The 21,904-nt window shown below is 42.1% G+C and overlaps 1 protein-coding gene across 10 annotated transcripts in view; it reads left to right on the top strand.

Annotated features, from left to right (window-relative positions):
* The window catches only part of LOC307015163 (SRC kinase signaling inhibitor 1-like), a 95,027-nt gene that overhangs the window by 41,423 nt on the left and 31,700 nt on the right, over positions 1 to 21,904 (top strand). The window lies entirely within an intron of this gene.

The following is a 21,904-nucleotide window of genomic DNA, read 5'->3' as shown; positions in this document are numbered from 1 at the left end:
AATATAGCATGATAGGTCCACTTTAAGTTACGTGACCATTAGAGCTGTTGTGATTATCAAATTAGAGTAGATTCTGATTTCAACCACATCATAGAGCCCAGTGATCTGATGTTGAAAAAGTGACAACAGTCACAGTGAAGTATTTTGGTTCTTGGTTAGCTTGGTTTCTAAGATTTGATTTCTATGCACGGGCCCACTGGTGTTAATTACCGCACCACTCCTCTTGCCTCTGATTGGCCATCTGAGCGAGGAAGCACCCTAGGGGCCATGTGTGTGTATATACACCGCTTTGACGGGCTCTTTTTATTAGAGCGGATCGAGATGCAGAGATTGACAATCTTTCCTATTCCTGTGGGCTACACAGAGTTAGCTCTGCTAGTATGGATTTCGGAGCTGGATGAAATTAAATTGAAAGACTCTTTCTCAGGTTACGTGGAGATATGGAGGAGGTGGAGATGGCAGAGATTCAGGCAAATGTAGGAGAAAAATGGGGGGAGGGGAGGATGATGAACAGAGGACAGTAGAACACAGGGGAGTGGAGGTGTTGCCGGGGTGATGGGAGGGAAGGTTGAAGAAGGACGTCACAGTGGATCGTCAGTAGCCTGCTGCTCTGGCAGGCTGACAGGACAGTCCATGGCCTTCAGCTAACAACCAGAGTACAGGTCTAGTACAAGGTGCTTTAAGGCCACATCTCTGCTGCTTCCCTGCTAGCCCGGCATGACTACTCAGATGGACATAATGAAGGAAATGCAGAGAGAGAGAGAGAGAGGAAATCGAGGGAGACAGACAGACAGCCAGGGACACAGTCAGAACGGGAGAAAGGAGACAATGTTCAGAACTGGCAGCCCTTTACTTCTCCCTCTCTCTCACTCACTCTCCTTCTTTGTATATCTCGTCTCCCTCGTTGTGTTTCTTCCCATACTCCTCCTCTCTCCCACCTCTTTCACAATCCTTTTGTCCCTCCCTGCCTTCCTTCTCTTTGATTTTTTTAAAAACAATATTCCGCCTAAGCCAGTGTGGTGGTGACGGCTGGGGATGAATGAGGACATGGGTTAAGGAATAGTGACCTATACGATAAGAGAGAGTTGAAGGCACGGATGGAGTATGCTGGGAAACCCACAGGTGGGCGCATGGATTGGTCCCCCTTGTACTGTATGTCCCAGTCCTGTTTGTTTTTGCATTTCTTTTCATATTTTTTGTATTCTTACTTTGTTTTAGGGCATCCTTTTAGTTGGTGCATTTGCTTGGTATTTTATCTTGATAAACTGCAGCATTGAGGGATTCTTTGGATGTTTTGTGCATTTGGTGTGATTGTGGTGGTTGTCATTAGAGTCACGTAGCTCTGCTGTCTGCCTCCGCCTGCCTCCGCCTGCCTCCTGTATGTTCAAAGGCTGTGGAGCTCTCCGGGTCCTCCAGGATTCAAGCTGCTGCTGCTGCCTCATTCGTGACAAGCTTCTTCACAAACTCTGTCATGGCTTCCCGTTCGCCCGTGGGGACTTTTTAAGCCATTTGTAGCCAGTCACTTTGAGTTCATTTGATTTCTATTGTTGCTTCTCCTGCTGCCACGCGGATTCATATTTGCATGATGTTGCGAGAACGAAAATGTTTTTGACGTCGTTGGAGATTATTTGGATTTCTCTTTAGTTTCTCTGCGACGGCGCCTGCTATATGTTGTACATCCAACTTGTTTGTTTCCAAGGAGATGCCAGCATAGCAAAATAAAAGCCCTCAGTCAGTCAGTGAGTGTTGCCACTCCCTTTTCCAACTATTATCATTTCCCGGTCCCTCTGCTGTCAGCTCATATTCAAGATGATCTTGGGGACAAATTGGGTGATGTTAGCAGGACATCTGGTCTAGCTAGACAGGTTATTTTTCACAATTATACCACTCTAATTATCTCAGTGACAGCATGTGTGTGTATGTTGTTGGGTGACCGTGATGCCCACAGAGCGACAAAGCCACATGATAACCTCGGATCGACCGTGGTGAGCTAACACACCGCCTTCGCACCCCGACACAGCCATATGACAACAACGGTCGTGTGTATCAGTGCTTTTGTGAACGCCTGTGTGTTTGAGTTCTCATTAGCCCACAGGGTTTTGAGTCAATAGAGGCCAGCACCTCTCCTCCCCTCTTTTGTCTTCCCCTTCACAGCACTGAATCTCAAATTAATATCTGTGTGTGCGGTGTGTACACATGTGCGCCTGTGTGTGTATTCATCTAAAGTGTGCATGTGTCGGTGTGTATGAAGCCTGTGCAGTGATCCTGGATTTAATGTTTGGCCTTGTCTTGCTCTTTTGTATTGTTGCGTCTCCAGAAGAATATGTTCCCCTTGTTAATTAGTCGAGTGAACCTCCAGAGCTTAGACCATTATTTATTCATCAAGCCCTCGGTTCGATCACATCAGTGAATTAGTGTGTGTGTGTGTGTGTGTGTGTGTGTGTGTGTGTGTGTGTGTGTGTGTGTGTGTGTGTGTGTGTGTGTGTGTGTGTGTGTGTGTGTGTGTGTGTGTGTGTGTGTGTGTGTGTGTGTGTGTGTGTGTGTGTGTGTGTGTGTGTGTGTGTGTGTGTGTGTGTCAGAAGCCTGGACCACATACAGCAGGCACTTAAAGGCACTTGAGACATACCATCAGAGATCCCTCCGAAAAATCCTCAGGATTAGCTGGGAGGATCGGCGTACTAACACCAGCGTCCTGAAGGAGGCTGACATTCCCACCATCACTGCCACCATTGCCCAAAACCAGCTCAGATGCCTGACTCTCGCCTCCCAGAACAAGTCCTTTATTCCCAGCTTGTTAAAGGGAAACGGGCCCCTGGAGGCCAAAAGAAGAGGTACAAAGATAACATAAAAACAAACCTAAAGAAGTGCCACATAGACCTAAAAGCTTGGGAAGACATGGCAACAGACAGGGCGACCTGGAGAAACCTTGTCCGTGAGGATGCTGCACTATATGATGATGACCCCTGCCATTCTGCACAAGACAAGCGCAGACTCAGGAAGGAGAGATCAACCACCAAACAGGTCCAATCCAAACCCTCCACCACTACATTCCCTGTCCACACTGCACAAGAATAATCGGGTCCAGAATCGGCCTCTATGCCCACCTGAAGACCCACAAGGACCAAGAAGGAGGACAGTCATACTCGACTACGAGTGACCGCCGATGATGATGGTGTGCTAGTGTGTGCATTAAGGATCAATGCCATGGGGGTGCAGGGTTCACAGACCATCTAAAAATACACACACACTCTTAGAAGTACACTTTTAGCAGACCTGCAACAGCTTCAGAGATAAAAAAAATGCGAACCCACACTGTATAAACAATTTCTCTTTATCCGTCTTCTTAACACACCTACACTTTGTTATCTTTATCAAATGAGTTTAAATGATTCAAGACAGCTAGAGAATAAGCAATGGGAGATCAAAAGTGAGAAGCTGACTCTCGTGTTTGTTCTAGGATTTGTTTGGAGACGCACGTATGCTCTCTGTGATGGATCATAGACGATATGTGGGTGTGTGAAGGAGGAAGCTTTCTTACTATATTCCTTCACTGCTACTTTGATCCCTCACTTTCATCCTACAGTCATTTTTGGTTGTATCACGGCAGCTTACAATTCCTGTAACTTTAGTAAATGTTTTAACTTCAAATTGCTTGTTTGAACAAATACAAAGATAATCAGTATAACATTGTTTAAATGGGCCCTATTGTGATCCTTCATCATTGTATTGTGTGCCTCCACTGTGACATGTCTCCATGCTTTAATGTCCAAAAAGCTTTTTATTTCTCTCATACTGCCTGTGCTGCAGCACCTCTTTGGTTGGTTAGCTGGCCGGCTCTGTTATGATGCTGGGATTCAACCGCTTAGAGATGAAGAATACTTAAGCCTATCATCTACAATGTTTTTGAGCGCTTGCCAATAGAAGCGTGAGTGTAGTGATGTCACTATGTCGTAAAAGTAAAAAATGGAGTCCAATCAAAGGCGTTTCAGGCATGGGGGGTGAGAGTGCAGGAGAGAAGCTCCCTCTGGAGGCAAATTTGGGATTTTAGCCTTTGCAGACCATTTACATGCACACAAACCTATATAAACACACAGCACAAAAGGTAAAACTCAAAAAAGCACCAACTTCAGTCAAAAGCCTTAATGATTGCAGTGTTTCCCACAGATCTGAAATATACTTGGGGGGGTGCTGGTAGCAGGGGTGAGGGGTTCAGGGGTTGAGGTGACGTGCCTTTGTGAAGTGCAACACCATTAACATGAACCTTTCTGTTGGTCGCTTGTTAGCAGACCCTTCACGCGATGGCAGAGCGAACAGGTACAGAGCGAGGGATCATTGTCCACAATTTAATCGATCGCAGATGGCGTCATGGTCACGGACGGAAAAAAACAACAACGAAATGGGTCGCGAAATGTACTTGGGCGACCGTTAATATACCTGGGCGGCCCGCCCAAGTAAAGTCTATGTGTGGGAAACCCTGGATTGACCACAAAACCAAAGGTCACGTTGTCATTTATTTCTTAACAACAGAGGCTTGTTGTATGTATGATGCTGCATCTTTGCTCGGGCTCGTTTTCTCCAGGCTCTGGTTGAACTTGAAGCTCCGGATATGCCCTGTTTGTCACTACCAGAGAGAAGAACAGCGGGATGTGAGGGTGAAATTGGTCGTGAAGAGAGAGGAGATGATGAAGGACTGTGGCAGTGTTTCTGAGAGCTCCATCTTACCCTCGAAGTGATGTTTCCCTTTGATATATTTGTTCCTATTTCCTGTGCAGTCACATTGGCCTGACACGAACAGTCGACCTCTGGCATTAGCTCTCTGTGGGAATGTGTTCTCGCTATATCAGCAACACAATTGTTGAACAATAGTTTTCTTCTGCTGCATGCGCGCACACACACACACACACACACACACACACACACACACACACACACACACACACACACACACACACACACACACACACACACACACACACACACACACACACACACACACACACACACGCTATTGTTGCAGTATAAATGCTCCTCACAAAATATCCCATCAGGAAGGACAGGCCTTCAACTCACTCTTCTGTCCAGGGAAACTTTGTGTCCATGAGCCCACACAAAGATGTGTTTGCTATAAGCTGCTGAACGTCTTATTCTCACCTCAAAGCAAGATCAACCTCTCTTGAACAGGGAATTATGGGAATTTAGATTATTTGTTAAACCATACCCTTTGCCTTTCTGAAAATAATCCAATATGATATGGATAATTAAAAATAAGAAGGACGTTGATCCTCAGAATTACAGCAAAACACAGAAATCCCCAAATGTACTTAAATCAACAAAATACTGTACTTAGAAAAAAACCAACAAATATTTTGACGTGCTAATTGATAATTAATTCAATGAAAAACTAACCGGTTTGTTTTTACAAACTCAATCATGTCGTTATTCGTGAAATATGAGAACCAGTTGTGGTTTCAATCATTTATTTGTCAGCTCTCTTTAACGATCAGAGAGAATACATAAACATTTTGCCTTCGCTTGCTGCCAGTCAGCACAATTTGATTCCCCCTCATTAGTCTCTGTAGAACTGACTAAACAGAATGACCATTACCCTATGGATGAACTTCCCAATGAACGAGTTTCTCCCCGTCTGTATCAATGTAAATATTCACTTTAAATTGGAACATTTTGTAATTTTAAGGATTCATTCACAAACCTGAAATAACACACTTAACAAAACAAATTGAAGTCACTTTGGAGCATCAGAAACACTTTTGAATATGTGTAAAGATAGTCATTTCATTCTCTTTATGTTGATATATTCTTTAAAGCATCCTTCTAATTCTCCCTATGTTCATCACGCAAGACCTTTCCATTATCAAATTGATTTGAAATGATATTAAACGTTATTAATAGACATAAATCATATAGCCTTTTAAGTATCAAGAGTCTTGAGCAACTCAGTCCGCAGCCTGACATTGTACTATATATAATAATGGTTGCATATTCCATTAATATTTTGGTCACAGTTGTTTTTAATGATTTGACATTTTATACGTTTCTTTGGTCAATATGGATCTTGTAGTTTACCAGGAGCCATTAGAAGTCACTAGATTAGCTGGCTGTGAAGACTGAGGGGACCAGACAGAATGATGCGTCGGTTTAAAGCAGCTACTGGCCGATTCAGGCTTCAGGTCCTGATTGAGCCGTGGCTTCAAGCCTCCTCTATTCATTCCCTGGACTCAGCGACAGCTTTATGCCCCGATGATCCACAGCTGGATCAAAGAGCCATGCTGAGGTCAGCAGGAGGCCACCTGGGAGCCACCTGGGTTTGGGTGGATGCGTGCTGATGCTAAGGGAGACTGGATTTGTGGAGCTTGAAATACTTTGTGTTCGGCAGGGGTTTTTCATGACATGAGGGCAAAGCTGTAGCTAGAGGTGCCATCTACAGTACAGACAGAGAAAATAGAGCATTTGTGCACATCTGCTCCAACTGGCCAGAGGGTTAGCAGCAGGTCAGAAACAGAAAATCACCAGATGTCAGACGTACAGCAAAGTGGTTAGATTGTCTAATTAAAGGCAGTGAGAGTGTTACATTTTGAGAGGCTGTGAGAAAGGGATGCAAGAATAAGAGAGACAGCGATTTTGGAGAACATGCCGTGAAATACTTTCAAGCTTTTAAGCTATTGAAATATTGTGCTTGTTTTGGGGGAATACTTCCGTCTTAAGGGAGCACTCTGGTAAGATTAATGTCCTGCCATGAAATCCTAGACTCCCTCCTGTCAAACACACGGTCGGAAGCCTATTTATAACCTAAAGCCCACATAAAATCACTAATGAGTCTATGGGTGACAAATGGATTTGGAAGACAACTTACTCACCCGGCTTCCACCATTCTCACCCTCTACTCCCACTGCTCATCTGGCCTGTGGCCCCCATGACCACCTCTTCCTGAAAGGGATATTTGTGATAGTTTAAAGTGGGTTAATATCCTGCACTTATTAGCGTATAAACGTATTTAAAACACCTACAAAGAAAGCCTTACCATTAAAATATCATTACCAGTTTAAGCATACTCTATATTTAAATATTTTGACCTCTTTACCGTGCAGCGAGAAATATCTTTTCAACAGGGAGCTGAAGCCATTCTATCCATATAAACAAAGCCAGCAGACCCCATTACAAATAACTTGCGGAATGCTTGCTTCAAAAGGTTCGTTTTTTGTTTGATTTGAGTTCGTTCAGAAAGAAATTACAGTTTTTTTTCCCTATGAAACCTTGTAGTTTAAGAGAGCATTGATTGATACGATGGCTTTAGTTCTCTGTAAAAGGGCTGTCTCATGGCAAGGTAACAAGGTTATACATGTTTTAAGTATAGTGTACACTTGTAATGATATTAATTTTGTTCAAGGTACTCCTGCCCCATCCACAGCAAAACATTGGTTAGGTTCTTGAACACCATCTATGTACACATACTATGGATAAGTAGCTCATACAACCCTATTTCAAAAAGTCCATCTATCTCTTTTAGTTTTTCCTTCCCTCTCACTCCATTATCCTGTGTCAAAACATCCCCCTTGTCCCACTTTTACTGGCGCTTCCCCCAGTTTTTAGTTTAGTTTTCAACACACACCTCAGCCATCAATTTGTCTCCTCTTCACCAACCTCTTTCTGCCAGCTTCTGTATTCCCATTTCTTGTCTGTAGCTTTCAGTTTCACCCAACTCTATTCTTAGCCTCCCTCTTCCAGTAGCTGCCTTTGTCTCTGTCTCCAAATCTGTCAATCTCCATATCTCTCTCAGCTAGTTGTGAATCAGTGCTAGTGCTCACTGGATTAGCCATAGGCGCCTCTGCCAAGTGCTCTGGGGCTCTGGGACAGAACACTTAACAATTATCACAGTTTTCATTCAGCCAACAGGTGGCAAGAAGAAAGGGGAGGAACAATCACATATAAAGACATTTCTTGATGTCTCAATGTAAATGGTGCCGTTTTCTCACTTGCCAGTATAGGCCCCAGCAAGTATCCTGCTTTTGCTTGTAGGCGAGATAGCCAGTATATTTCTGGTAGTCTGGAGAGGCAGCTTTCCTCTGGATTTGATTGGCAGCATTAAGATGGAAGTCAAATGTCCAATCATATTGCACTTAGGACTTACTATAAATGTAATTTTAACCTGGATAAATGTAACTTGTGCTCTGAGAGTCAGTGGATAGGAAATGTTAACATGCCTGCATGAAAGCCCCACAGCTATTGATCCCATCAGACTAATGTTCCATGTAACTAAAAATAGCCTAGCACGAACACTGTAGGAGGGATTTTTTAACGTAGCATTTAGAGATTTGAAAGTATAGTGTAATGAATCAAAAGTTGCATTTTAAATCCACCATGGGAAAGTTTTGACTAACCTTTTTTTTTATTTCCTGGCATTTCTTTAGTCAAAAACAAGGTCAAGTGCCCAATAATACATTTCAACTTGTCTCTTTTTTCGGTTCGATAGATTTTGACAGCTGTGGTTGTGCTAGCAACCTTCTCTAATCCTTGTCCTGCTGTGGTAAGCTTTTTGGGAGCGAGCTGTGACATGGGGGTTAGTCTGGAAGACAGAGGCGCGGGAAGGTATTTTGAGTGGGGGTGCTGAGGTGCTGGACTCCAGTGAACACTATCACGGGCACTATAGAGCACGCACAAAAAAACTCCCCACACGCAAACACACAGTAAACCCGCGACTGTTACAATGAAGGCTCGATCGTCAGCTCACGGCATATAGGCAGGGGTAAAGTGCTATTCTTTACGAGTGGGGAGCGGACCTCACCTCCTCCAGGGGGGTCCGGGGGGATGCTCCCCCGGGAAGATTGTTTTTAAATATTGAAGTTAAAGCATCAATCTGGTGCACTTTGAGAGCAACATTAAGAGATCTATGGATACATCTCTCAACACCCAGATGAAACACAACTGTAAGCAGATGTTCTTTTTCTTTATGGATATTTTACAAATCACTCCCCTTTCAAACTGTATTCTTGTTTTACTGCCATATAGTATTTCATAACTGTATTTCCTTTATTCTCTTTTTTTTATAACTATAATGATCATATGAAGGTGTGCCGCGGAAATAATCTTTTGAATAATTTTTGACCAAACTGTTTGAGACCCACTGAGATAACTTAGACTAAAGTTAACCATCTAAACACTCAGAGAGTCCTTTAGCTCACCTGAGCCTCTCAGTCTGAGAGGAGAGCTCTCCTCCAGCTTGTTGTGGAACAAACAGCTCCGTATGTCCGTTAGTGCAGCTAGCTAACCAGATGCTAACAAAACGGTCCCTGCTGCTGGCACCGGTCCCTCTCTCTCTCCCCTTCTCTCACACACACTAAATGCGCTATTTCCGCACACACACAGAGCCGCGAGCTTGAATGACACAAGCACACTTTTATTTCCATGCAACTCTCTGATTGGTCTGGTGTCTTGCCTCTGTTGCATTCACTGAACACGGGAAATTACAGTCCTGCCGTCCTTTCTAGTGTCTTGATGAGGTTCACGTAAAGCACGGTTAATGTATTATATTATTGAGGTAGAATTGTCCGGGGCTACAGAAAAAACATTCGGGGCAAGCCAAAATATTATTTTACCAACAATGTGGAATTTATTGGCTACAGATTATGCACAGCGGGAGCAGCAATAACCGTCAAATAATAATTCAGACAGGGGAGCTACGCACCCCCTGCCTGCCGCTAGGGGGTGCTGCAGCGCCCTCAGCACCCCCCTTCCCGCGCCCATGCTGGAAGATGACGGAAAGTTTGCTTCTCTTTTCTGACTTTCACAAAAACTGCAACTCACAGCGGAACCCCTTTCATACGCGTAGAGATATCATCAATACATTTATATTTAATTGAACTTGTCCAAGCCTGCACCCTTCCTCTGTGGGTAGAACAGAGTACACCTACGGTACTTGTTTTTGTTTGGAACTCCAGGCTTTTTCAGGGGGTTGTCTTTGCTAATTTTTTGTTGTTGCAGTGGGCGCTGTGTTGTGTTGGCAGTGACAGCTTGTTAACGCCTAACTCATCATCTACTTCTCGTCTTGCGTGCCAACTGGCTGCTCATCCCTGTTCACCTACACTAAATCACCACGGAAACCCATGCATCCCTCTCTCAAAGGCTGCCCCGCCCATTCATCCCTGTGCACACCAACCCAAATGATAAGCTCTAAACACATGCGCGCTGATGGAAGAAAGAGTTAGAGGCATGATAGGGAGGAGAAGGAGAATGCGGTGTTGGCAGAAATTGCTGTTACCCTTGATGTATGTGCACAAAGATCAATGCATGAGATGAGTACATGGAAAACCAGCATCCAAAGATAGACGCACACATGATGTGGCATACATTACTGCATGGCCATTAGTGTCTGGACATTGTAGTAGGACATCCAAAGACACAAAAGGCAGAGCAATGACAGATGAGCAGGATGTACAAATAAAACGTATGGCTCTGGATGATTCACCATTGCAGTAGACAAGGACATTGAATAATGGTGGAGATTGCAGAAAAGGCAGCGGAGCATTAACACAGCAAACTGTAAGTGAAACTGAATGGAAGTAATACTAGCTAGAGAAAAAATGTATGTTTTTATCATGGGAAAAGTGTACGAGATACACGCTTAACAAGCTACTCGCAGCAACAAAACACTTCAGACATGAAATACTTGACTTGTTACTTATACTTGTTTTATGTCAGGCTTCTAAACAAAATTGTAGACGTGTAAAAACAGTCCATAGGGATAACAACACTTTTTGTTTTCTAAAGAACTCTGTATTTATTGTTTGCCAAGCCCAACATGTAATGAAACTTTTGCAGTAATTAAACATTTTTCAGACATTACAGGAAGATAATATGCTTATTTTCCATCATGTTGGGGGTCTACTATGATGCTTACATTCTAATGTTCATAAAAATACATTATTTTTCTCTAAAATAATTTTCCAGCTTTTACTCAGCCATACTCAGCTCTATTCATATCACATCTATCGTATGGCTCATATGGATGGGATTTGAGAACCGGTTCCCATTGAGAATGACTCCTAAGTGGCCTATCCTGCATGCTTCAATGACTCCCAATTTCTCCTTTTAATGGCTTCTGATGGTTGCGCATGTACAACATTGTAAAGTAGTGCTGTATCATGTTTCATTTTCATTGGGCTGGAGCAATACAAGTAAAAGACAATTATTATTTAGAAAGGTTAAGTGGTAAATAAAAGAGTCTTGTGTCTTCAAATCTTATCACTTCTCATCCCTAATGTCCCTCGCCATATTTCCACTAGTGTAATTAAAACTGATGTAAGATTATAAACCCCTAAGTTGGTTCTTAAAATGTGCCATCCTTCTATTCGCCAAAACAGCAAGATGTACATTTCATTCACTCTATTTCCCTAATATATAATGAAAATGGTTGTAATGTCATTTTAGTAGCTGTTTAACAAAGTGCCACACTCAAGTAAAAGTCTTTGAGGTGTTAATGTCTTGCTCAGGCCTTTGTTTCACAGACACATAGGAAGTGGGTTAAGGTATACAGTATGTGGAGCAGAAGGTGGAGATGGAGTTTTACTGAGCTGTCTGCATCCTGCTTTGTGATATCCTCTAGGGACAGGTGAAACAAGCAATTACTCTAACAGCCCACTAGGGACTGCTGTGTGCCGCTCATCTCCTCACTCATTCCTTGATCAGAAAGAGGCGTGACAACCCCCCCCCCCCTCCGCCTCCCCCTCCCCAAACAGGCTGGAGTTCTGAATATGGGATTTCATCTTTCATCTGTGTCACAGTTTTCATTCCACTTCAAAGACAGATTGCGTCTTTGTATTTATGACACCATGTGTATTTTCTGATCTAGCTGTCCTCTTAGATCAGGGTTTAGTGTTCACTAAAGAACATTATTTTAAAAAAACATGATTTGAAGATAACAATGGGGTTTCATTTAGATTCAGTTAACTTCACAGTCCTCTACAACATTTCCTGCAAAGACAGGAACATCCCCCACATACATCATATCCTCTCAGTCTCCATGTGTCTGATCTCTGATGACAGACAGCAGTTTGTACTGTGACACTTGACTATCAGCATCATAACACAGATTTGTGCCATGTTGACTCGACAACTTGTAAACTCTGCCGCCCTGCTCGTGGCACATCTGTCACTCGCTGCGTCTCTCTCCATCATGCTTGCGTAACATTACACTGTGTGCTTGTCGGACTAATATGCATGTGTATGTGTTTGTTTGCCAGCTTCGTGGAACAGCTGACCTGTTGCCACGGCGACCTATCTGCCGTGGCAGCCAATGTCATACTCATCTCCTGTAATTTCTGGCTTTTTTGATTGAGTCTTTTCTTCGTTTTTTTGGAGGTTACTTTTGCCTCCTGCGCTTTTAATTAAAACCAGTTCTGCCGGTAGCATTACAATTAAATGAAGAATTGTTATCATTTAAAGAGGAGAAAGTCTTACGTATGAACCCAGCTTATTTTCAAAGATAAATGATCTCATTACTGATGAGAAAAGCTGTGCCAATCTGTGTTTAGCTTTTTGCAGTTCAGAGTGAGGCTATCCAGGTCATTCATTGTTTGTGTCATATCCAAGTATCATCTCGATTGGCGCTCTTCAGTTTAACCTTTGCGACTCTCCCTGAGGACCTCATGTTTGTCCTTGTTTGCAGGGACTCAGCTGTTGTGGCATAGTTTAAGTGCTAATAACCGGCAGCTACTTCTGCACACTGCCAGAAGTCTTGTTCTGTCACAAACGCTTTCATCGTACATTTCAGAACTCAAAATCATAGCTCATTTACTATCATATCAAGTACAATGATACTTGTGAATGTTAAACCCATTAGGTGATACAGCTGCTGAGGGAAATGTAGTCAAACTGTGTCCCAGTTGTGGTTTTTATCACCTCGAAACTAATTTTTCTCAGTTTCATTGCTCACAGTCACTTCTGTTTGGCCGGTGGAGCTGAATACGTCCTCTCTTCAACATTCTCCTAGTCTCCATCGCTCCGGCCTACATCTGTTCTGGTAAATCATTTAATCAGACGATGAAAGTGATGAATGAATTTAAATCTGTAATGTAATTCACCACTTTGATTGATAACCCACTGGCCAGAGCCTAACTAATCTGACAACAGAGGTGTTCCTGTGGGAGACTGCTTGTTAGGTTAGCCCATTGGCTCTGTCTGCGATGGGGATGGCAGTGTGCTAATACTCACTATAAGAGGCTTGGCAGCAGGTCTGCCGGGAGAGAAGGCAACAAACTACATGTCAGATGCAGCTTAGTAATCCTGTCCCGTATTGAGGTAACCTTAACCGTGCTGCTCCAACTGAGATCCCCTCATTTAACCAGCAGCGGTGACAAGATTTACTGCAAATTACACATCATTACACAATCATTAGGAAACCTTTAGGCTTACAATCCTAGCAGCACAAATCGGGTTTTGGCTTTCACTCTGCAGAAATTATATTTATAATAATAATAATCTTGTTGTGGCGCTTAAGTGTTTAATTATAGACAGAAGAACAACAACAAAAATGCTGTGTGCAATTATCCTGCATTCCTACCGCAGTGCCTTGTTTGTTTCTTTGGTACTGGAGCCTTCCCATTAATATGGGTTAATCATATATATAGCATTATAATAACTATAAAATAAAGTATTGATCTACAATTGTTGTTGAGTCCCACTGAGAAGCTCACATTATGACACAGAGACATTACCTGTAGTTAATATCTCCGTGTCATAAAATTTGTTTTGTCTGTGACACCTCAAACTTTTTAACATATTTTCATACTCTTATCATTTATTTAATCTATGATCTACCCTGTCTGATTGTCACGGCAAAATATAATTATTTTTCCCCGCTTGGAGAAAAACACTTTATTACACACTATTATTTCTCAACTCCTTTCATTATGTACCTGCTGGGTTTACGCAAGGGAGCACTTTCAGAGATTTACAAACTTGAAAGTTAGTTCTTGCAGTATATCATTAAAAAGCCCTCCTTGCTCTCACTCTCCCACAAAGTTTTGACAACTCCCGTTTGCTTCTGACAGTTTTGGCAACATGCCTGCAGAAGGCTGTTGTATAATCAGCCTGATGCTGCCGGTGTGTTGGACTCTGGGGGCGAGACACAGTGAGAGGCTCTGCCCTGTCCAGACCGGCCTAATGAACCTGCAGCCAGTGATGCACAGTAACAAGGAATACTGTCTTACCTTTATAGGCTACCAGCAATGTGTTGCTAAACATGCTTGTAATTACTTTTATTTCGTTATAACATTCTGAAAGTAAAATTGACATGTATTTAATCCTTCTGGTCTTAATCTGTACCGTGCAGGTTTGCTAAACATACGGGCTATTTTACAGCACAACTTGTTCACAATTATAGGAAATTACTTGTAGGAATAACATAACAAGGATTCACACACACATAATACGCATCTTTGAGCATTAGGAAAAGCGCTGCAAAAAAGTTATTATTAAAGCAGATATCAGAAAGTATACAATGCACAAGCCTAGGGAAAGCATTTACAAGTATGTTAAAACAATTGTTGAGAAAATGCTGTTAACATTGCAGCCTATTACAATAGGTTGTTTGCAAAACATTGTCTATTGACTACATTTATTCAATACTGTGTGATTGCTCTTGATTTGACAACCAAGGTGTATCTGCCTTATTTAAAGGTAGCCTGTATTCACATCCATTACTTGCAACAGTCTTATTCTTCCCTGCCTTTTGTTGTTGATGTGCTCCCTGCCAGCTGCACAGTAGATCAGTAGAATGTGAAACCATTCACAGGAGGCTGTATGTGTACACAGAACAAAGAATACAAGGAACCCACACAGGAAAACATTGCTTTGTGTTACACGTGTTACCTTTTTAAAGATGCATGAATATCTGTTTTCCACCTGACCACGTGGGTTCAGGAGAATAAAAGGCTGACAGAAACACAACACTGACATGGCCCAATGCAGTTTTTCTCATGTATAATTAAATAATAGCCTATGTTCCATTACAGGAGACAAAGAGAAATATACGAATTCATTGAACCCTATTAAGAAAAAGAAAGCTAGTATTGAGACTGAACCATAACACTACATTTGTAGGAAAAACTGCAGAGCTGCAGATAATTCTCAGTGGATTCATCACTGCACACGACCCCTTTAACATTACATGTAGCTATCTGGTAGTTTGTGACTATAAAGAAATCGGATAAATACTTTTCATGCCAGTTTGCAATGTGTATTTTAGGTACACACACACGGGCACTCTGAGTGTACACCTACAAAGCAGAAACACAGGAATCGTGCAAAGATTTATAACTCCCTCAGCGCCTCCTTCCTCTGGCGTTACTCCCTCCTTCATAATAACCCGGCTCATCTCATGAATATGCAGATGCTGAGTGAATCAGCTCTGATGAGGAAGGCTTCTTAAATCCTCCACTCATGTCCTAAGATTTTCTTTACTGCTTAAGCTTCTCCACCAAATGTCATCCCATCATTCACATTTCAGTTACTGGGTCCTCTACATTTTATGCACCAACATGCCTCTGGATGTCTGTGTGTGCACGTGAGTGTGTGCATGCCCCTAACATTACAGTGCTTATGGGACAGATAATGACCTATTTTCCAGAGTGATTTAGTATGAAGTCCTTGGGAGCCATCGCGGGGGGATCTCTATTACCAGTGACCTCCACCTGAGTGTTTTTTTGCCCGCTTTTTATTTTTTACCAACAGTGGTTCCACTTCAGGCCAGGCTGTGCAGTGAAGTGGACTTTAGTGTGTGTGTCTTTCCTTTGCAGTGGCAGTACTTTCCATGTGTTTAATGTGTTTTCTAAAGGGAGATATGTGGCGATGTGTGAGCTACATATGAAAAAAAACAACTAGCAGATTGTGTGTTTTCCTCCACCTGCTCTGACAGAGTGGGACTGTTTGCATGAGAAGATTCACTGTCGACCCCTCAGGAGAGTCTGTTCTTTCCGTGCTTGGTCTGTGTCTTAGTATTCCTGTGAAGAAAGAAACAGATCTTATCTTTAGTAATTATTATTTTATTGAAATCAACAGCTGCTAATTGGTGGCTTTTATTTTTTGTTTCGTCAGAATATATAGTTTTTTTATCTGATTGTTAAATGGGTGTAAAATATTCTGCATGCTGCGTCATGCTGCTCTGCTGAACCCTTTGGGATTAGCCTGAAAGCTCACTGGGCATTTGAAGCAGTACGTCCATCCCTGACGGCAGCAGGAAGAATTGACCATATACAGATAGATATTTGTGTGTTTGCTCTGCTATCTAAATGTTGTTTCTTTGTTTTATGTTGTACGCATTTGGGGAGGACATGTTCACCCTTCTGTTGCAGTTTCCTCAGCATTGCTTTATTGAACTGTACATCAGGTCCCCTCTGGTTACAGAAGAACTGCACACAGAATGGACATGGGTGTAGAATAGCTGCTATCAACTGGAGGACACAGATGTTAGCCTTTGTTTCAGAAAGAATCCACCCTGTTGATATTCATAACTTGAGAAATATTATCAATAAGGTATCAGATACCACCAAGATAATACAAAATGGAATAGTCATCATGTAGCATGTACATGTTGTTCAGGAATATTTGTCTGCACTGCCTGGCGCTCGATGTGTTTATGGTTGTTGTTTATGTACATGTGGCAGGAGACCAAGCTTATTAAAGTTCATGTCCTGAATGTGGTTGTGTTGTCAGCAGCTTGAATTTTATGATGACTAAGGCCTGGAGTCGGCTCCCTCTGTCATTCACTGTGTGTAACACCCCCACTTTAGTTTATGGGCTATAATATTAGAAACCTTTGGAAACTAAATGAGAAAGTGTCTAAATTCTGCATAATAGGTGTCCCCACCCCAACACCACCATTATTCTTGCGTTAATCTGTTTTCTTTTTTATAAGCTTTGCGCCATTGTTCTGATGGCTTTGCATTGGTGAGGGTAATGAACACTTTATATTACTGCTGAATTCCAATCAACCATCACTTTCTAGGGTTTTCTGTGCACTTTCCCACCTTTCAGAAAGCCACTAGTTTCCAGTCAGTGTTGTGTGGTGAAAAAAATCTACCTTCAGACCAATTTTTTATTGTTATTCCGCCATAAGGTTATAAATATTCCGAATTTCTTTTCGTTACATGTTTTGATGTGATGAGATGACAAAAACGAATGACTCTAGGTATATGCCTAAGTATGGTGGCTTATTAAACAATAAATAAAATGCCTGGAAGTTGATTTAAGCTGCTCTCCATGCAGTGCAGGTCTCTGACTGAGCCCCTGCCACCTTTCTCTACCAGTCAATGCTGAGCCCTGTGGAGATCAGAGATCCAGGCCTCTCTGTCAGAGGAGGTGCAACTGTTTGAAGTAGCTCAGTATGCAGGCAGGCATGGAGTCTCCATGCTGTCCAAACGTCTTATTTTCCATTTCAATCACTCCGCTCTCTCTATCTAGCATCTCATTGAAGGCAGCGTCCGCCTAGTGAGGGAAACTGAGAAGCGCTGATGTGATGAGGTGTGGCTGGAGCTTCTTCCTGACACCCAGTCGCAGCAGTGTGCTGACTGACTTTAATTAAGAGACTTTCTCACCTGCTGGCGGACCTCTGTTGTTCATGAAAAAGACAGCCGGCTTTTAGCAAGATGGCAAGTGAACAAAGAGGTGCATTATGATGTTACTACCCCCACCGGCAGCACCCAGTCTGTCACATTTATATATATGTCCAGGTTCTGTTGCATTTTTCCTCAAGACAAATTCACACATGCATTTTAGTTTTCAGCTCCAGACGGCTCCATAGAGCTGTGGAGCCGTAGCATGCTCGATTTGTCTGAGTGCGTGCCTTTGTGTATTAACAGGTGCTTTTTCTGCTGCAATTTTAACTAGGCTGCCTCCACAGTAGTCCCCAGTGTTGCCCTGGGAAACTAAATTCGAAAGTGGGGGCGTCGTAGACAGCTGAATCATCTTATTTTCCATGTATTAGGAGGACTAATCAAGAGGGCATGATCAGCTTGTGTGGAGCAACAGATTGCAGTTGCATCTGTCAGTTTTTAATGTGAGCCTATCACCGTCTCCGCCCGCTACTTCGTCAGACAATGCAGACACGTACGCTTTGAGCTTTTCTGAAGTCTTGCTATCAATCCCCAAGCGTCAATTTCACCCCTTTTTAACTCTCCTCTCCTGCCACAGCGGTGCCTCTGAGCTTTCAGAGAATACCTTAATGGAGAGAGAGAAAAAAGAGTGAAGTGCACAAGCCGCTGCTTTATGTACCTTTTTACCTGGAGCCTCATTGTTGCAAGTGAAGAGAAAAAAACAAATCCAGCTAGAACACTAAAAGAATGAGATAGGAGAGATGTAAACAAATGTTACCCTTTCAAGTTTAGAGTCGCTTTTTGCTGTTTCTTTTATTGCAACTCAAGTGTCTACTACTTGCTGTAGTACATTTCAAGGTCTGTTTGATAGCGTGCCTTGCAGTCAATGAGACGGTAGTCACTTGCCAGTCCTTTTGCAGGATTTGTAATTATTTAGCAGGGGAAGTCTTCAAAGAAATAACATCCTAAAGATTCAACAGCAGCATGTTATGGTTAAGGCCAACTGTCCTCATATTCCTGTGGGTGATATTACCCACAGCTGTCATTTTAAGGTTTAATATTATGTGAAATGCAACCCCCTAAAAGGTTCTTGAGAACTGACTTGGAGAGTTTCTAGAAGCCTGATTGGTGGTCTTACAGGAGGTTATTTATATTCCCGCCATGCCCCTCTCCTTCTAGTTATTTGTTTTAACTGTTCCCACTGGAGCGAATATAGTTACAATTGCCAACAGCTTCAAGCCTTGCTGATTGGCTTATTTCCTGTTGCCTGTAGCATTAATTGACATGCCGGATTAGCAGTTTGCAGCCACTTCTACTTGATTTGACCTCTTCCCTCATTCCGGTTAATATTCAGCTGGTCTATCCCCCCTATGCTGTCGCGTCCGGCATCCCACAAGGAGCCCTGTCATGCTCGCAGTAAATTAGGCTCTGTATCGCATGGAGAAGCCTTGCCTTCCTCAAACATCTGCATAACGACACACCTTAAGGGGGAGGACATCGCATGGAGAACTAGTTCATTTCAACATGGAAGAATAAAAGAGTAGACTTGAGAATAGATACGATGGATGATTTAATGCTTGGTTTAAATATTACCATTAAAAGATTAAAAGTCACCACATAGTCATCTGATATTGAACACAGATCAAGGATAACTACACATTTTTTTCTTGGTATAACATTTTCATGTAAAAAAGCAACATAACCACACAGAGGCAAAAATCAATGACCTGTATAATAATTGAATTAATCCATATATTTGATCAAATGTCAATGAATAAACTGATTAATAACATCTAGTTTTGAATACAGAATCACTTAAAGTGACAAAGATGATTCTTACTTTGGCATTTTATTAGCAGGCGTCAATACAATTATCTATATAAACTTGTCTGATTAAATAGAAAGTTATGCCTTTCATCTAGATCGTGTAGGTGAGCATATCTGAAGTGCAAACACACTTTAACGTTGTCTCGATGTTCTGCATAGAAAGTTCTGTCTCAGGGACTTCATTAAACCTGCGATATCATTTTTGATTTAATACCTTCTTTTTTATTCATTCACTGATGGCACTTCTTATCCCTGATGTTTAACCAGTGCGCAGACGAGACTATTTAAATCACAGAGAGAAGACCTTGTGCTGTACTGTATGTGCCTCAGAGTTGACAGACACTATTCAGAGATTCATTTTCAGTACACATTAATTATGAACATTTCTACATCACAAAACACTTCAAATCAATCCGTCTGGTCTCTGCGAAACCTTTTTCTCTAAAAAGAATTCCAATTGTTATTCAATCTAAAACATATAGTCTTTCAATAGAAAAATGATCTCATATTTCAGCTTTGAATTATTGCCTTATGTCTCATTTATGATGGTTTACTTAATATATTTGTGTTTTGGACAGAAAGTGTATATTAGCATCCTCCCAAGTACATACTGTACATACGTTTTCAAATAAAAATAATAATACAGAAGTATTTAATGTAACCTTAAGCTGCTGCATTTTTGGCCACGAGGAAGAGAGTTGAAGTACCTTTGAATTAGGATTAAGCTATTAAAGTATCCTGCCCTGTTTGTGAGTGTGAAGTCTGCAGCTCCTTCTGAGACTGGAGCTACTTTACACCCCTCCACTCCCTTTGACCCACTTGTTTAACATGCCTACATTATAAAGCTACACCGCCTCCAAATCCATCAAAGCAAACCCAATCCACTTTCCTCACCTTGTGATTCTCCACACCTTATATCCATGCATACGATGAGCAGCAGCTCCTCTCCCCCAATTTAAAGTCAAGTTCAGCAGGGAACTGTATATAAAAAGGCACCTTTCCCTTTGGAAATATGTGGTCCAGGATATTGCTTTGATGATACAGAATATTATGTTTGTGTGATGATATTTGTTGTGGGTGAGTTGGCAAATGCCTCATGACACGGACTGATTTTCACTACATGTAAAAATAACCTCCTGAAGGCGGTGTAGACTTGTGAATCAGAAGAAAATGTATTAAATAGAATATTTTTACTTTTAATTCCAATAAATATGAATCCATTTGTCATTCTTTTTATGGATCAGCTTCAAACAGTGGTTCAACCTCCCCTGAAGAAAGGCGGTTTTAAGCTTTTTTGCATAAAGATAGTAACAACAAATGGAGATGGACTCCCGGTTGGATTGGAGGTTTTATTATTTCTTGCCTTGTAGTATATTTTTCTCCATGCAGGTCATTTCTCCCTGCCGTTTGTCTTGTCTTATCTCTTAAGTCCCTCCGCAGCTGGCTGTTTTATTTAGGCAGGTGAAAGCTCTTGACTGTGCTCCCTATCTTTGGCAGTGCAGCCGAGGCCTCATTGGCTGAGCTCAAAGATTCTATTGGTCCTGATTGTGGCCTCACGTTGTCATTCAGATCTTCTATTATTTCGTCGACCAACATGCTGCATCTTTTCCTGAAGGTTCTCCGTCTATAAAGCAGCAATTTGGCCTGCCGGAGATCCAGACTTACTGACAACAATCCCTGCTTTCTCGCGATAGAGCGGTCACCAGAAACCCACCCCATTAAGGCTCTTTTATGTATGTTTAAATTACGCTGCTATTGCGTGGGTTTGCACAGATTGTTTTGGCTGTCAGGGTTATTGTCTGCCAGCTTATGTGGAAATACATTGGCTGCGAATGACGAAAGTAAAGATGAATAACTTTCTATTCTTGCTCTGCTGCCCACACATCTCTTTCTCCCGCTGTGCTCATGCTGGTGGCTTTGTACACAACTCAAAAAAGAACCATAAACTGCAGAAAGTTTTCAGGCTGTATTCCAAACCAGTGGTACAAAGAGATGCAAATCTTTAAAAACTGGAGTTCATTTCCTTTGGCAAGCCATCAGCTTGTTTAGCATGTTAACTTCTCTAAGGACTTAAACTTTATGCGGTTGATAAGGGTACATTGTTTTGTCGAAGCAGTGTTTCATTATCTTCGTAGCTTTATGTGTATCTAGAGGCAGCATAGCCTACTCAGCTTTTCACTGCATGTTGTGGATGCTCGGTCACAATAATAAGCCTCAGTATATAGGCCCGGCTTTGCCAGCCATTGTAATGGGGCCCTTGTGTCAGGTCCTTGTTAGCTGATTGACAATAAGCTCCGGCCTAATGAAGTGTAAACCAGAGATCTGGGAGTCCGCGAGTGCGCCAGATGAATATGACCGGAAGCCTTTATGCGCAGCAGAGAGTTCAATGCTAATGCTATTAGCCAGGAGGTCAGTCCATTGCGCTTCACCCCTGCTCAGTATATCAGCACTACATAATATGGTGGATGTAAGGG

The sequence above is a fragment of the Notothenia rossii genome, assembly GCF_949606895.1.
Source record: "Notothenia rossii genome assembly, chromosome: 8".
Lineage (NCBI taxonomy): Eukaryota > Metazoa > Chordata > Actinopteri > Perciformes > Nototheniidae > Notothenia > Notothenia rossii.
Note: the sequence above shows the minus strand (reverse complement) of the source record. Positions and strands in the feature narration are given on the sequence as shown.